This window comes from Vanellus vanellus (genome assembly GCF_965231255.1).
Source record: "Vanellus vanellus genome assembly, chromosome: 6".
Lineage (NCBI taxonomy): Eukaryota > Metazoa > Chordata > Aves > Charadriiformes > Charadriidae > Vanellus > Vanellus vanellus.
Window position 1 is genome coordinate 36,427,895 of NC_138911.1, and position 17,983 is coordinate 36,445,877.

General features: G+C 37.9%; 1 protein-coding gene across 1 annotated transcript in view; it reads right to left on the reverse strand.

Annotated features, from left to right (window-relative positions):
- The window catches only part of RYR3 (ryanodine receptor 3), a 253,870-nt gene that overhangs the window by 204,512 nt on the left and 31,375 nt on the right, over positions 1-17,983 (reverse strand). The gene's annotated exons all lie outside the window — the stretch shown is intronic.

A 17,983-nucleotide genomic window follows, 5' to 3' on the forward strand; every position in this document is an offset into this window, starting at 1 on the left:
AAGTAGAACTTATTTTTATACAGGTATGTAACTCTTCACCAAAAGACACTGCCTTAGAAGCTTTTAAGGGGGCGGAAGTTGATAAAACAAGAGCGATGTGATATGCCAGTGTCCTATCCAGCTATGAAGTTATACTGGTGTCAATTATTATTGTCAAAGCAGATACACAACAGCCGCCTGTACTGAACTCAGAGAACACTTGAACAATTATGTTCTAAAAGCAGCACTGCTTTTTCCAGTCCCCTTATGCAACTGCAATACTATGACAGTAGCACAGCTACTGGCACTTGAAATAAAAGCTGGGAGTGACAAAGTGATTTTCACCAAAGGAATTAACTGACACACCCTTTAAAATGGGAATTCAAAAGCAGGTTTTTCACTTGTGTGATTTTGCAAGTGTATGCAAGCTATATGGCGTTCTTTTAGGCGACACTTCACTGCCTACTTACTACTACTAAAATGGACAGCTATTATATTTCAGACTAATCAGCAGTTACAGACAGTGTTTTCCTTATCTAGCTTTGCATAACAATCAATAGCATTTTTAACAGTACAGAATGGCAATTCAAGAAATTTTTATAAAAAATTCTAAGATGTATAGTCAAGTAGGAGTTAGACAGAATTAGCTAATTAATACTAAACAAATTCATTTTCTTTTTCCCCTGCTGCTTCTGTTTCCATTTCTGTAAAATGCTCTCTGAAGTTCTCAGCTTTCAAACTCATTACTAAAAACATTTCTGCTTTTCAAACTTCAGTGTAAGTCACAAAATATAAACAATACAATCAAGCACTCATTGCTACGTCCCTCTGTACATGAATTTTTAAAAATTGGCATCAGAAGCACATCTATTTGAGGGGAAAACATTTGAACATGTATAAAATAAAAATAAAGATGTTTAAAACATTTTTCATCATCTATCTTTGAACATACATATTTCAGAGATTTAAAAAGACTAAAATACTAAACCACAAATTTATAAATACCAATATTTAGAATAAAATTGAGATTTGCCACGCATTGACTTAAATATATCTGAAATTGTACTTATTCTCCCTACTAAATTAAAGGATTCATTAGACCACAGAGACATACACACGGTATTTATTGTAATTCATAGTTTTTCTAAAACATAAAATTATGCCTTCAGACAACATAGATAAAAACCTACTTAAAATGAGAATACTGAAATAAATGAACTATTTTCTTTTAAAATCCATAGACATAAAAGAGAAAGAGTCTCTAGCATAACAAAATTAATATTTTACTTTTCTAGAATTCAAAAAATAGGTATTTCTTTTTAGAGTTTACACTGGCATCACAAAGTCTTTATCAATCATTAAATGCCGTAACCCCAAAATACAAACACTGATAATGTCTTAAGCAAGGACAGAGGAGAGCCACAAGGATGATCCATGAGCTGGAGCACCTCTCCTATGAGGAGAGGCTGAAAGAGTTGGGGCTGTTCAGCCTGGAGAAGAGAAGGCTCCGGGGAGATCTTAGTGCGGCCTTCCAGTACCTACAGGGGGCCTACAGGAGAGCTGGGGAAGGACTTTTTACTAGGGCATGTAGTGATAGGATGAGGGGGAATGGCTTTAAACTGGAAGAGGGGAGGTTCAGATTGAACATAAGGAAGAAGTTTTTCACTGTGAGGGTGGTAAGGCACTGGGACAGGTTGCCCAGAGAGGTTGTTGAGGCCCCATCCCTGGAGGTGTTCAAGGCCAGGCTGGATGTGGCCTTGGGCAACCTGGTCTAGTGGGAGGTGTCCCTGCCTATGGCATGGGAGTTGGAACTCGATCTTCAAGGTCCTTTCCAACCTAAACCATTCTATGGCTGTGGGCAGCATTTAACATCAATGTTTTACATTATCCCTCTAAATTTCCGGTGTACCCTTTCATTTGTGTTACAACATGTAATAAACTATGTATTTGCTACATAGGATGAACAACTTTAATAGATTTTCTAAAAAGTGGAATAATAGTGTATTTCAGAATGTTCTGGAGCAGAATTTTAAAGAGTTTACCATTCAGATGCAGGTGGACTGGGCATAAGGAATTAGTGGAATCTATATAATTTGCAAATAAGACAATGACTCGTTGTTAAGATGACTCAGTATTACAGCATACTTACTGAAGTAAGATCATTCTAGCTGATGTCTGACATCGCTTTTCTGGCCTGAAGACGCTAATAGAAATGAGTTCTACGGAGTTGTTATCCTATAATGAAATTGCAGACCACGTCTCAGCAGTATCTTGTTTTCTTCAGTCTTCTCACACAAATTCTGGTACTCTAAAACATTTTTCCTGGTAAACTCATTTTCTTCTTCCCTTAGCTTTTAAATACACACGGTGCCAGAGCCATTTAACCTTGATCTTCACTTCTCTTATACAGAACTTCATCCATTTACTTCAACATACCTTTTTTAGTATGAGAAGAAGCCTGTACGCCCAATGAGATGTGGAGACTCATGCAATGAGCAGTGATGAGTTGTTAGATAAGTTATATACAGCCAGTTCTCAAAGATAATCCAAAGCAAAGCAAAAGGAAAAAAAACCCACACAACTTCCTTGAGATCCAGTTTGTCAACCAGGAATTTAACAAATTTAAATGTTTTAAATTTAATAAGTGTTTTAAAGGCAATCTTTCTCATCTAGCAACTCTGACATTTCCGTGTTTAGAAATTTTATTTGTTCCAGTTCTTTTAGAAGGAACTCAACTACTTTAATGAAATATGAATAATAAAATAAGAAGAAAATAATTAAATACATACAAAACTGTATCAAGCCCCCAAGATAACAATCACATCACCGGCTGGCACTGGGGAAGTCCCAGACTGGACTCAGTGACAGACAGGAACTGGATTCCAGATCTGGATTCAGGATTGGGATCAAAGGCAGACGAACAGAGTCCTCCTCGGATGCCAGCCATTGAAGAAAGAGGGCTGATGCCTTTGATCCCTCAGCTTTTATACTGAGCATGAGGCAGATGGGAATACCTATGGTCAGTTTGGGGTCACCTGTCCTGTCCGCTCCTCCCCGCAGGTGGGACTCCTCTACGCTTTTCCGCTTCTGACCCTCCAATGAAGCAAATAAAAAAGTTATCTGCCTTTGGGTGTTATAGCAATAAGTATAAGCAGGAGCCTCTCTGCATACCATGCCTTCGCATCAACTATAAACGTAGGTCTTATCACTCTGACAGTGAACAGTTTCTGCACAATATGTTGTTGATTTCAGTAGTTAGAAGAGGCCCAGCTAAAAAGTAAAGTTACTGAACAAAATTGGTCCTGTTTTACCTCAAACCAGGACATTGCCCTAGGATAGGGAACTGGATTTCCTCTTTCTAAGGGAAAAAAATCTCTCCTAAATCTGACCCCATTAGAAGAATGCTATGCAAAAAAGATGTGGACAGGCTGGAGAGGGTCCAGAGAAGGTCCACAAAGATGATGAAAGGACTGGGGAGCCTGCCACATGATCACAAGCTGAGAGAACTGGGTTTGTTCAGCCTTGAGAAAAGAAGGCTTAAGGAAGACCTTATCACCATGTTCCAGTATTTAAAGGGTGGCTACAAAGCAGAGAGACTCTGTTTTTACAAAGAGTGACGTGGAAAAGATGAGGGGTTATGGGTACAAGAGGAAACCTCATCTGACCTTTCCCTGAATGTTTTCCAGTTCTAATGGTTTCTTTTCAAAATGAGGTAACTAGAAATCCACATACTATTCAAAGCATGGAAAATTGTACATATTTACACAGAAGCAAAAAGATGTTCTCTGTTCTTTATTCTGTTCTTAGTAATGTCTAATATTTGATTGCCTTTTTGGCCATTAATGAGCATTAAGCTGATGTTTTCATTGAACTATTATAATACCAGGATCTTACTTTTCAGTTCAGAGCCAATCATTTTAAACATGAAGCTGGATTGCTATTTTTCCCCCATGTCTGTAATTTCAAATTTAGCCTGGATTTCATCTGTCATTTTATTGCAGTTACTTTATTTCAGAAGGTCATTCTACAATGGTTCATAGCTTGCTCACATCCTTGCTACCCTAAATAATTTCCTACCCTGAGTGCTCTACCTACTTACCCCTTTTCCCAGGTCCTGTCTCTCCCTTCCCCTCCTTTCCCTTCCCCTCCCCTTCCTGTAAGCATGGTCAAATAACACCGATTGGTTGTGGAATATCCATCTTTGGAGACCTCAAAACCCAACTGGACAGTGTCATAAGCAACCTGCTTCAGAGACCCCTTCCAATCTCAGTGACTCTGTGGTTTAGTGAAATAAGCTTAAAATTAAAAAAAAACAACCAAACAAACAAAAAAAAACCCCAACCAAACCTAATTAGGGCCATGATAAACAGTTTTTAAAAATACATAAGAGGCTGGTCCAAAACAGAAGGAAATATTATGTTTCCCACATGTAACAGACAGACCTAGTAATACAAATCTCAAACTACAACAAGATTCAGGGTGGGTATTAGAAAAAAGGGTTTCCTTCTCCTTTCTTCACGATAAGGATAGCAAGGCACTAAAATTGGGTAGGTTGTAGAGCCTGTGTCACCACAGGTCTTTAAAAACAGGCTATGTTAACATACATGGGTATGCTGTCGCATGGGTATAGTCAGTCTTTTCTTACGTAAGGGAATATATGTGCCATGAGGTCTCTTAAAGCTCTGTTTTTTCAAGATCCCAAAACTGATACATAATCCTTCCTGGCTACGGTATGCTAGAACATGATTTATAACATACATTGAAGTATAACTTCAATGTTATATATGTATGTTATATCTTGATAATCTTGAGGATTATCAAGATATAACAAAGCTATGTAGGGGGAAAATGAGAAGGGCCAAAGCTCAGTCAGAACTCAGCTTGGCCACTGCAGTCAAAGACAATAAGAAAAGGTTCTTTGAATATATCAATAGAAAAAGGAAGACTAGGGAAAATGTAGGCCCGCTGGTGAATGAGACAGGTGCCCTAGTGGTGGAGGACGCAGAGAAGGCAGAGTTACTGAATGCCTTCTTTTCTTCGGTCTTCACTGCTAAAGCTGTCCCTCATGAATCCCACCCTCTGAAGGCAAAGGGGGAGGTCTGGAGAGTGGAAGATTTTCCCTCAGTTGAGGAGGACCGGGTCAGAGACCACTTGGCCAAGCTGGACATTCACAAGTCCATGGGCCCTGATGGCATGCATCCGCGAGTGCTGAGAGAGCTGGCGGATGTTATTGCTAGACCACTCTCCATCGTCTTTGAACGGTCATGGAGAACAGGAGAGGTGCCTGAGGACTGGAGGAAGGCCGACATCACTCCAATCTTCAAAAAAGGCAAGAAGGAGGACCCAGGGAACTACAGACCGGTTAGTCTCACCTCTGTCCCTGGGAAGGTATTGGAGCGACTCATTCTGGATGTCATCTCCAATCACGTTGAGGAACAGGAAGTTATTGGAAGTGGTCAACATGGATTTACCAAGGGTAAATCGTGCTTGACCAATCTGATAGCTTTCTATGATGTTATAACTGGTTGGCTGGATGAGGGGAAAGTCGTGGATGTCATCTACCTTGACTTTAGCAAGGCTTTTGACACTGTCTCCCATGACATCCTCATTAGGAAGCTGAGGAAGTATGGGCTAGATGAGGTGACAGTGAGGTGGATTGAGAGTTGGCTGCGGGACAGAACTCAGAGGGTTGTGATTAGCGGCACAGAGTCTAGTTGGAGGCCTGTAACCAGTGGTGTCCCCCAGGGGTCAATACTTGGTCCTATTTTGTTTAATATATTCATTAATGACCTGGATGAGGGGACAGAGTGTATCCTCAGCAAGTTTGCTGATGATACCAAACTGGGTGGGGTGGCTGACACCCCAGAGGGCTGTGCTGCCATCCAGCGTGACCTGGACAGGCTGGAGAGCTGGGCAGAGAAGAACCTAATGAGGTTCAACAAAACCAAGTGCAAGGTCCTGCACCTGGGGAGGAAGAATGCTAGGCACCAGTACAGGTTAGGGGCTGACCTGCTGGGAGATAGCTTGGAGGAGAAGGATCTGGGGGTTGTGGTAGACAGTAAATTATCCATGGCCCAGCAATGTGCCCTTGTCGCCAAAAAGGCCAATGGAATCCTGGGCTGCATAGGGAAGAGTGTGGCCAGTAGGTCGAGGGAGGTCATTCTCCCCCTCTACTCGGCACTGGTGAGGCCACAACTGGAATACTGTGTCCAGTTTTGGGCTCCCCAGTTCAAGAGGGACAGGGAACTGCTGGAGCGAGTCCAGCGAAGGGCAACTAAGATGATTAAGGGCTTGGAGCACCTCCCTTATGAGGAAAGGCTGAGAGAGCTGGGACTCTTTAGCCTGGAGAAGAGAAGGCTGAGGGGAGACCTTATTATGGCATACAAGTATCTAAAGGGTGGGTTGAAGAAGGATGGAGCCAGGCTCTTTTCATTGGTTCCAAGTGACAGGACGAGGGGCAATGGGCACAAGTTAGAACACAGGAAGTTCCGTTCAAATACACGGAAACAGTTCTTTACGGTGAGGGTGACAGTGCACTGGAACAGGCTGCCCAGGGAGGTTGTGGAGTCCCCTTCTCTGGAGATTTTCAAGACCCGCCTGGATGCAGTCCTGAGTAATGTGCTCTAGGCAATCCTGCTTTAGCAGGAGAGTTGGACTAGATGATCTCTAGAGGTCCCTTCCAACTCTGATAATTCTGTGATTCTGTGATTCTGTGATATGCAACTTAATTCTGCAACAGATCCTCAAGCCAGGTTGATCCTGATTCAAAAAGGTAATGTTGCCCTCTGTTTTCTACATATATATGTTTTCGTCTTGTCTCACTAGAAGGAATGCACCACCTGAAGGAAGACATTAGACATTAGAATAGGAAATGTACCCTACCGTTCTGTCTTCTCCCTATCTTATTGGGAATACGTTTTATTCATACAATTTTATTCTCACAATACTTTAGCACAGAAGAAACAAGGCACTCTAAATTTCTAACTATTTTATTTCCTCATTGGTGCTCATGTTCTCTATCCACCATTTGACAATAGCTTTATAAATCAAATGACAATAAATATTCACAAAAAGATTTCCACTACACCTCATGATTACTTTCTCTACGAAATGTACCATCAGTCAGGATGCTAACAAAACATAAATCACATTAATTTCATAAGGTTGAGCACCCTAGCTTTATTTACTGCATTACAAAATGCACATATAGACCTAAAGTTTTGACTTCAAAACTTTGTGCGTGCTAATGTCTGAATATCCTGATAACAGAAATCCTTTTTTTCCTTTCTTCTTTCTTTGTTACTCATAGGGTAGTTCTCCCAGCAAAATCTAGCCCTAATCTGACAGTGACTTTTCTTTAAAGAGAAAAAACAAGACAAAGAATGGGAGAATAAATCAAGACAATTGTTATTTCAACAAGGGAATGAAATACAACACCACAATTAAAATAAAGTAAAATCAATATACATTTTAAACCAACGTGTGTTCATAGAGATATTCCATGTCAAAACATTTGCTGATAACTTAATTCTGATGCTGCCAGGTGCAAATATTTTGCACTTATCCTTTTGTAATTCTGTTTCTGATCATGGATTTCAAGATCTATAGGGCAAAATATATACTTTTTGTCCAGCACTTTTCACCTATACTAAAAGGCTGTATAACAAGGTATAATTGCAATTAAAAACCATATTTGATTCTGAATAGGTTTAGTATGACCCTGAAAGGTTCAAAAAACAGAAATTGAGGCTAATTCCAATCTCATTCCAATCAGTAGAATAACAAATGCTAAAATTTATGCGAGGAATCAGATTTTTTTCTTTTAGAAAACATATTGCAAATTCACTTAAATATAGCAAATAATTGTATGAATGATGCCCATTAAAATAATATAAAGCACTTAAGTGTTATTTTCAAAAAAAACCCAAAGTATCATAGCCAGTCTTTATGAAAAAAGAAGATCATATAGCTTATCAGATATATTCAATATCCATCTTTACCATGGGTAATAGACCAGCTTTAATAAAAGGTTAGACCTTTGAACTTCTAAACAGTGTTTTGCAGGTAGCAACTCTAAATCACCAGATGATAGTGAAAAACATAGAATTAAGTCAAAGTACTTTTTCACTTGATCTGACAGTATTTTTTTTTTTTTTTAAGTGATAAATCACTTTGCTCTAATTAAATTTCACACCTTCTGGTATAATGCTAACAATGCATATGAAACTGTGACACACATTCCTCAGTTTGCTACATTAAAGAAGAAAAATGAAGAAAGGTGACTCAAGTTGGCAAGTTGATGAAGCATACCAAGGCTTCCTAAATACTAGTATAAAAATAAAATCAGTTACTTATGTCTTTCTGTTGAATAAATGATCCACTTTTTAAAATAAAGTCGTCCATAATTTACTTAGTTTCCAACTTCTTAATGGATATAGTCAATCATTCCACTCATTTTAAAACAGAAGCTTCATACAATGCTACTTTATAGGCTTCCACTACTTCCATATTTGAAAAGAACAAAACTTTTCAAACCTATAATCTCATACATTACTATTAGGATTTCTTAATTCTGTAATTGTTATTGCAACACACTTGGTAAGTCAAGATTTATACTTTCTCTCTTGTACATTGTGAAAAATTAATTTGCATATAACTGATACAGAAAACAGTTCTGGTATGGCTTTTTATTTCTGCTACTGCTTTTCTACTTCAGATGAAGGATGTGGAAAATTCTGGTTGTTGAATTTATTATTTACCAAGTCAACACAGTCCTAACTATTTTGGCTTCCTAATTAATTAGTTCATAAAAATGAAAAGCTTCTTTGATTAAACTTTACTTGGATTGTTTTGGTTTTGAGGCTACGATCCAGAAAAAAATACTTAATGTATTTGCTTACCATCTAGCTAAAACAATTCACTTTGTTTAGGTTCCTGTACTGAGAATATAGGGTAATTTTCCTGTAATTAATAACAAGAGTTTGGTTATTATGTATCACTTGTCCATGCAGAAAGTATATATCTGCATCAGAAATTTTCCTGCATGGTCATATCACTTTTCCTTTGCTAAATTCCCCTGAGGTATGACTCTCAACAAAAATTTCCAAAAGCTCTGCTGTATTTATCTATCTATCTATTTATTTATTTATTGTGCAAAAGGTAATTCCACTTGTAATTAAAAAAAAAATTATTGTAACATTATGACTGATATTGATGTACAGTATGCAGCACACAATTGACTAATTGAAGTTTTGGATATTTCTTGTTCAAAGACAGAGTAGATTACTCACTTGAAAAAAAAATATTTGTTATAGATACAAAACTAGCCTATGATGGATTTATTTTGCTTTGCTTACTCTTTGTCAACTTAAATTAAAAAAAATGGTTTTTTTTTGGACTAGTCATGAAAAAGAAGAAACAGGAAACCAAGCAAAACCTCAAAAAAGGTTTTTAAGCCTCAAAAAAAACCACAAACCCAAAACACATGCACAAAACCAAACAAACCAAATAACAGTGCCCCAATGAACTTACAGACTTCGCTGTAACTACTATAAATGCAACATCTTGGTGAGGTATAGTATGTCCTTAGCTATGCCTTCACATTGATCAGAAGTCTCCAAAAATGCCTACAGATGCCCCATGGATCCTGAGATTCACTGAATACTGATTATTAGAAGTTTTCCCTTACCAAGCACACGGGGAAAGGAACATTACTGACACCGTTATGTTAAGGAGCAGGAACCAGTACCCTTGCTCTGTCAACTTGGAAACGGAGGAGGTGATCTGGACCTCCTCTTTGGATGTAATTTAAGAATGTACAGAGGGAAAGGAAGTTTATCATGTCTTCCAGGACAGATTCTTTTGTGTATTCTTCTATTCTCTTTCCTTATTCAGGTCAAAACGATGACAAGTCATCCGGTTCACTCACAAGTCAAGTCCCTCTTTTTTTTTTTCTTTTCTTTTTTCTCTCCTCTCTCTCCTCCTCAGATGAGTACTAAACTTTCAAACCCCAATTTCATTTACAGATGCATTCTGAGGTAAGGGAAGACTGAGTTTACTCTAAGTTTATTTTCCCTAGTTTGTGTGTGCATGAGTTTGGGGTTGAGGGGGTCTTGGTAGGTTATTTTTTAAACTGATAATATGACTTGACCTGATACCTTGCTTTTAAATCAGGGTTGCCACTTCTTTGCCCCTTCAGCCAATATAGCTTACACAGGCTGAAGTCTAAACTGAAAAGACACATTTACAAGTTTAAGACAGTACTGAAAAACAGATGGGCAGAAGAGATTTTTTACAAACTCTTTCCTTTGGAAAATGAGACAAGCAATGTAAAGAAATCTCAGTTCAATCAATATTAAAACATTAAGTAACTGCTCAGGAAAACAGAACATTAAATAGGACAAATAATGGTGAAGATGAATGTAAAGCATCCTTCTTGTTAGTCTCGGGAACTAGACGATCTTGACCCTTACCTGCCTCATTTGTATTGCTAAAACAAAACACTACTTTAAGAAAGTAAGTTAATTCAAGTCATATGAACTTTAATCCTATACTTGCTTATAAAAATAGAAACAAACAGAACAAGGAAGCAATATGCAATACATATGATCCATACTGAAGCTGTGTGAACACGTTAAAAGTTCTGAAATTTGAATAATTATTTTTTAACCTTATGTTGGACATACTTAATTGTCCTAATTTAAATGTTCTTATAGGTAACTTTATATTCAACTTCAAGGGCTGTATAACAGGTACTCATACTGCCACATTTTATTCAGTATTCCCATGTTTCAGTTTCAGTCATATTGCCAGGCAGCAGGGGAAAAAACCCCAACTGCTCAACAAAAAATACATAAATCAAATTTAAAAATAATGGAATTAATTAAAAAACAACTGTGAAGTGCTAAAAAGAGATAATCAAGCTATCAGGATAAATCAAATTATTACCAATTTAAAAAATAATAATAATTCTACATTGCCAGTCATGAAAATATTTGTATTAGGTTTTGTCTCGCATACATGCCAGTAAAGCAGACATTTCCTGTTTACAAAACTCACAATTTTGTCTCATAGCAGTAACATTCTGCCAAAAGGACATAATTCTTCTGTACATCTCTTGAAAACATTTTTTTTCCCCACATTATCCACTTACAAGATTGAAGATCCAAATTTTCAATAAATTCCATTTTACTTACTACGTAAGTTAATATTAGGAATATTGTTTACTAAAGCACGTATCCAAGCACCAAAGCGAAGTTTAATATCAAACTAAGTTTATGAACCAAAAAAGGTTCATAAAAGATTCAAGTTATGTTTTTCATTCCTGTAATTCAAAAAGTTTATACAGCTCTGCTGCAATATGATTAAGTTTATTTTAGGACCTCCACACAGAAGTGCATACTACACAAATATTTTGGTCCCAAAATACAGACATCACAGTCATTCAATTGAATTAGGAAGAGGTCATATGAATATATCACCTGAGGCTCTCCTTTGCTTTAAATATCTATAAATAAATCTTCTGGCAAGCAGTATGTGTTAATTTCTAAAACAAAAGTGTACTTAGACACAACTGTCATGTTGTAAATCATCACAAAAACCACAAACAAGTGAAGGAAAACAATATCCTCAGCAGATCTTGAATCAGTGGTGGTGGTGGGGAGGTAGATTCTCAGCAGATTTAGCTTTAATTCCATTGCTTGTTATCAGTTGTTTTTAACATCTTTTTATAAATTAAAAGCCTTTATTTGCTTGGTAGTAACATACCAAGGCCTTTCTTCCCTCAGCAAGTATATGAATTTCTCCCAATAAACACAGCCAGTTCACTGCAAATGGATCCTTACGATGACAGCAGAGTTATTTGATGGAAATTCATGCACCACCATCTGACACTTCTCAGAAGATTTTAAAAATAGAGTTGGGGTTTCCGTTGTCAGTCTACTCCTTCAGTAGTGGTTGGATCAAAGCCTAATCTCAACTCTGGAACATACTTCCATATCTTATATCAGGTCATCAGCAAGGCAGAATAAGTAAATCAGGCAGCAATAAAAATGTACTCAGTCCTTTTCATAAAAAAATACTACTTCTGAATGAAAAATTGCTTCAGAAAGTTAAGTATTTCAGTATTGACCATTTTGCTTCCCTTTTCAATACAACTTCTAGGTTGTAGACTGTCATTGAAGCGTTTACATAGTTTGCTGTCTTCTGTATCACAGCTTTCCCTGCCTCTCCCCTCGCCCAGTTCTTCATGGAAATGAGATATCATGAGATAGTGACAACAAAGAAACAACCACACCAAATACCAAGACCAAAAGTAACATCCAAAATATTTATTCATTATCTGTCATAAAAGGTGAGCACTAAATTTTCTCTAAAATCACTCCTTTGATTTCAAACCCTAAGGCAGGGGAACAAGCAGACTTATTAACAGAGCTGGGGTGAACTAGCGACACAGACCAGCTTGACACAAACCAGGGGTAAAATAAATATGTCCTCTCCTATCAGGCAGAGTCCTAGCTTGCTTTAAGAAATGAAGTGACTTTAAGTACAGACGTTAATTCTCAGAACGGTAGATTGACTAAAAGCATTCAAATATATTCCACGTCAAGAAAGTGGAATCATCCAAGAAAGGTGTATCCTGCCTGGGTACCTTATCATTACTTCCTCAATGGCTCTTTTAGAGTGGGTCGCATGGAGGGCCATGGAAGTGGTCAAGACGGCTGGAGCACCTCTCCTACGAGGACAGGCTGAGAGAGTTGGGGCTGCTCAGCCTGGAGAAGAGAAGGCTCCAGGGAGACCTTATTGGGAACCTTTCAATACTTAAAGGAGGCTTATAAGAAAGATGGAGACAGACTTTTTACCAGGACCCGTAGTGACAGGACAAGGGGCACCGGTTTTAAACTGAAAGAGGGTAGATTTAGATTGGACACAAGGAATAATTTTTTTAGGATGAGTGTGGTAAGACACTAGAACATGTTGTCCAGAGAAGTTGTGGATGCCCCACCATTGGAACTGTTCAGTCAGGTTGGCTCGGCCTCTGAGCAACCTGATCTAGTGAAAAATGTCCCTGTCTGTGGCAGGGGGTTGGACTAGATGATCTTTAAAGGTCCCTTCCGATCCAAACCATTCTATGATTCTATGAATTGTGGTGTCAGTATTGGCATGTTTTGCACCTCTGACATTTGTGACCTCTGGCATATTATTATATGAGCAAATGAAGAAATGACTAGATTTATTAGGAAAGGAGGGTATTACAGTTCATTTTTATGGAGCATCCTTTTGGAGAAAGAAATGAATGCAAGAAACATTATTGTGTAGGTACATACTTGCATGTATTTTGTTTGTTTTCTCCATTTCTTTAACGTCTGGTACAAGTGATATACTGGCAGACCGACCAGTTAGCAGCAGAAAGATATAACACAGGACATCCATAACTACAAATTTATTTTTACTTCAGCAATTAACTGGCCACTGGAGTTCGCAAATATAAGAGAAAAATTTTGGCATAATAAACTCAACCTGCAGGGTTTAACTTATACATTTTTACTGTTTAACAGATGATCAGAAATATTAATGGAATAGCCAGTGTCTTGTCTCGATTACAGATGAGCCAATTTAAAAAACTTGGCACCTGACAGCAAGAAGGAATCCAAATAGAAGCTGTCAGCCTTTTGGAATCTTAGTGCATGACCACTACCAGATTAGTAAAGATACCAATAGCAACAGACATTTAGATCATATCTATTTCAAATGAGAATGGGTGTGCACAGTATTTAGCATATTCTTTAAATCATGTATTCTCACTACCATATCAACTATAAATATCTCAGATGTTTGTTTAACATCACAGTTTGTAAAAGAATGTAAGATTTCCCCTTTGGACTAATCATTTTTGCTAGGAAACCTAAATGGTGACTTTGAGGCAAAAATCCTGTGGAACTTTTTAAAGAACCCAATACCATTCAGGGTTTTACACACTGTCTATACTAACTGTTGGTAAGAGGGATACTTAGGGTACAGCTTTGAAAACTAGAGACCTACAACGGGACAAACTAGTAGGTATCTTAAATTTTAGGATGCCAAAACAAATTGGAAAAGGTTCTACAAAAAATTAAACAAAGCAGACATTTTCTCAGTCGGTATACGAAGTTATAGGCTAGCTGTTTTCCACATGAATATAAGGGAAACCTCTTTAAATATTTTTTTTTAAATAGTATTCTGAGAGGAGATTTTACAGTGTCACAGTTACCTGAATTTAAGTCCTGTCCTTGTCAAGTGTAAGCAGCAGAACCACAGAAAAATGTGCAGTAGCACTGAAACATATACAGAGTGTTTACAAGACCCAACTCTTTGCATCAGGTCTCAGAACCAGAGTGAGCCTGTGAATAGCCAATAAATAGTTAAAAACTACTTAACCAGTTTTTACGAGCAGGGAAAAAAACAAGACGTGAGCTGGAATGTCACATATAAATAAAAAGGTTTTGCCAAGGACCCAAAGATGGAATGGCTTCAATGATAAGGCAAGATAGGTCTGAAGCAGAAATGCAGGGGACCACAAGCTCTAGAATTACTGCATGCCTGTCTTTTTAACGTTTATTATTTTATATCTAGGGGAAAACAATGACACAATTTAAAGGAGTTTTCAATCATGAAAGCAGAGATTTAGACTAAATCCCAGGGTTCTTCCCCAGACTTTCTAGAGACGAGACTGAAATATGGCTGTGAATACATAGCAAACGAGCTGCCAGGCTTCCACAGGTTGGTAAGAATGGAGTAGGTATGAATCAAGTTCAAATGTTTACATGTACTCAGGGAGGATCATAAATTATGCAGAGGAACAATTATGAAGGAACTGCAATACCTATGGTTATTCTATATTAGTGAATATACAGATATCTTAAGGTACAGGCATATGTGAGTATAGTCAGTCAATGTACAGATATATTAATGGAGCTAGAGACCACTAAAGAGCTTTTACATGCAGTGCTCCTCTTCAAAAAATTAATTAAACTTCTCTGATAATATCCTTATTGAGTGAATGTCAGAATGGCACATAATGCCACCATATTTATGGTAGTATATGTTACCTAGCAAAAAAAAAAAAAAAAAAAAAAAAATTCTGGGCAAAGTTTTTAAAATTTACTAGAAAATTAATACATTTTAATGGCACATTCCATTCTGTCGACCTAGAGGCTAAATACACATGATTCATCATCAACCATAATTACTTCCCCAATGTTGAACTGCAGAATTAAAAGAATCTTTTTAAAGTGAGCTATAGCACCTAGAAATTATTTTAATATATGTTTAATATGAGGATATAATGCCTTTGAAATCCAGCTACATCTTCCATTTCTTAGTCCATACTCCACTATGCTGATACTGCACTACGTATGTGCACATAACTTAGTTTACCATGTTTGAAAAGTTTTACCGATAGAAAACAAGAGTCTGCTAAGATGAATTACACTCCTATTTCGATAAAAAAAAAAAAAAAAAAAAAAAAAATCGGAAAACCATAAATTACTGTCATGTCTATTTAAACTTAAATATCTGTTACAATCCTGAATTATGACTTGCTGGAAATTTATTTCAGAAGTGAGCTCTCTGATATTTTTGGCAATTCTTTAAAACAAAAACCTCACTATACTCAGTAATCATCCACATCTGTTACAGTTTAAAAGAGAAAAGGCATCAGATGCAGGCAAAATTCCAACAGAAATCTTTCAAACAGGATTTGAAAAACACAGCAGACTTTTTAACAGCCTTCATACAAAATATATGAAAAAGGACAGAATAAAGTAGAAAAAATGACACAGAAATAAAATGTGAAAATTGAAGTACATCCAACTGCTGTCCATTCCATGTCAAGTATTTACACGTATTACTCAAGCTGGACTATAGAAAGTGGAATACTCAAGGTTTAGACAAGAACTGGCAGGAATAGGATATTGAAAGAGCATAAATGAATCAAATCCATCACATATATCCTCAAAAATAAAATATTCAAACCACCACCAACAGCTGCATGGCAGTTTCCCCTGCATAGTGATTTTACAGATGTCTTCAAGTTATTGCAACTCCAGTAGGAGATACCTACCAAAGTGCAAGCAGTAGCAGTGTTTAAAAAAGTGACAAATCAATCAGTACCCTCCAGCAAATCGAGTGGGAAAATGTGAGCTAACTACATGTTCAGCCACATATGTTTTATGCTCTCATTACATTTGGATCTATAATCAAGAACGACTACAATTAATGGGAATAGAATGATTTCCCATAAAATTAACACAAATATTTCTCAGTGTCTACCTAATTAATGTTACAAAGCATAATAAAGACATGTTAATTTGCTTTGATTTTTTCATAAATTAAATGGTGGACCCATGCCAAAGGAAAGCGCATTTAATTTTGTAATTAAGTTGATTTCTATAGAAAAGCCAGTATCACTGTATTTCCCACTGCTTCTATCCCAGATAAGATGTAAGCAGTGCTTGCTTACTTGCAAATTGCTTCTTAGGGCTCAGTCACGAAGTCTGTAGTATCTATTCTACCAAAAATCAGCCGTCACATTCACTAGCAAATTAGAAGCAAACTTTGACAGGTTTTCAGCAGAGAAGCTCATAAAACTTTACTACTATTTAATAAGCACTTACATCCTTTGCACTTCACAAATTTTCAGCACACAGAATCACATCAAATGATGCTGAGTTGGAAGTGACCTTTAGAGACTGTCTAGTCCTACCCCTGTGCTCAAAACAGAGTCAATAGCAGCAAAGTACTCAGGACCATACCAGCCAAGTTTTGAACATCAATCTTCTGAGACAGACTCCACGGCCTTTCTGGACAACCTGTTCCAGTGCTTGACCATCCCCACCACAGAAAAAAATACTTTATTTTCAGGACCAGGAGTGAAGTTTGTCAGTGAAACTATTTAGACTCACAAGCACACAAAAATTTGCAGTTCCCTCAACTACCAGCACAGGCCCTCTGCCTGTCTAATACCTGGGCCTCATACTTGCCAGCTAGTCAAGTTTGTAATTTGCTAGGCAAATTACACACACATGCCCACACACCCCAGCTTAGGGGAAAATATAAACTGCAGTCCCCTCCAGTAGTTGGTGCTTCGGCACATAGGCCCTATGAGCCATAGTTTCCACTCCAGCTGCTCACGCTAAGACCCTCACTTTATTTCACTCACCCCAGGCCCCCACAACTTGCACCTGGACACACAGAATCTGTGATCCATGGTCCCACACCAGCAGCTGACACCGCTTGCTCCAGTTGCTGATACAGACACAAGTGTCCCTTCACCCAAAGTCTGACTCCAGTAGCTGGCTCAAATGCACTCACTCCAGTCTGTCCAGTAGCTGTCAGTCCTTCTAAGATCCATGGCCCCTCCAGCTACTGATGGAGACACTTTTACTTCCTCCCATTACTGGCACCACAGACACAGGGGCTGCTTCACCTGAGGTCTGATTCCAGTTGCTGGATCCAAATTCACTCCCTCTAGTTTCCTCAGTTGCTAGCAATCATTCTTTATAGCACTCATTCACAGGTGAGAGAGCAAGATTACATTACAAGATTACAACTACAAAGATAGTTAAGAAAGTAATAGGAAGGTAAGCTGCAGTGATTAGGCACAGGGATGGCAGGCAAGCACGCTTGACTGGACATGGTTTACACACAACAAGCCCTTTTTATAACCCCTGCTCTCTATCACCCAGCACCAGCTTGCTCTTCCCCAATCCCCTTCCACTAAACTTCTCTTCCTAAATTTTGCAGAGTCCTACAGACCCCCCCTCAAATATTCAAAATCTTCACTTTTGCCGCCTTATCAGTTACAAAGTCCACACTGGCCTTCTCCAAAGTGCTGCCTGTAGTTTCTTAACAGACGATCAATCAATAGCTGAAGAGCTTTGGTCTTTGTCATTGTCTCCATTTTCCCATGTCTGCTAGGTTTGTATCTCTGTGTGTTTTTGTTTATCTACCAATCCCCCCCCCTCCA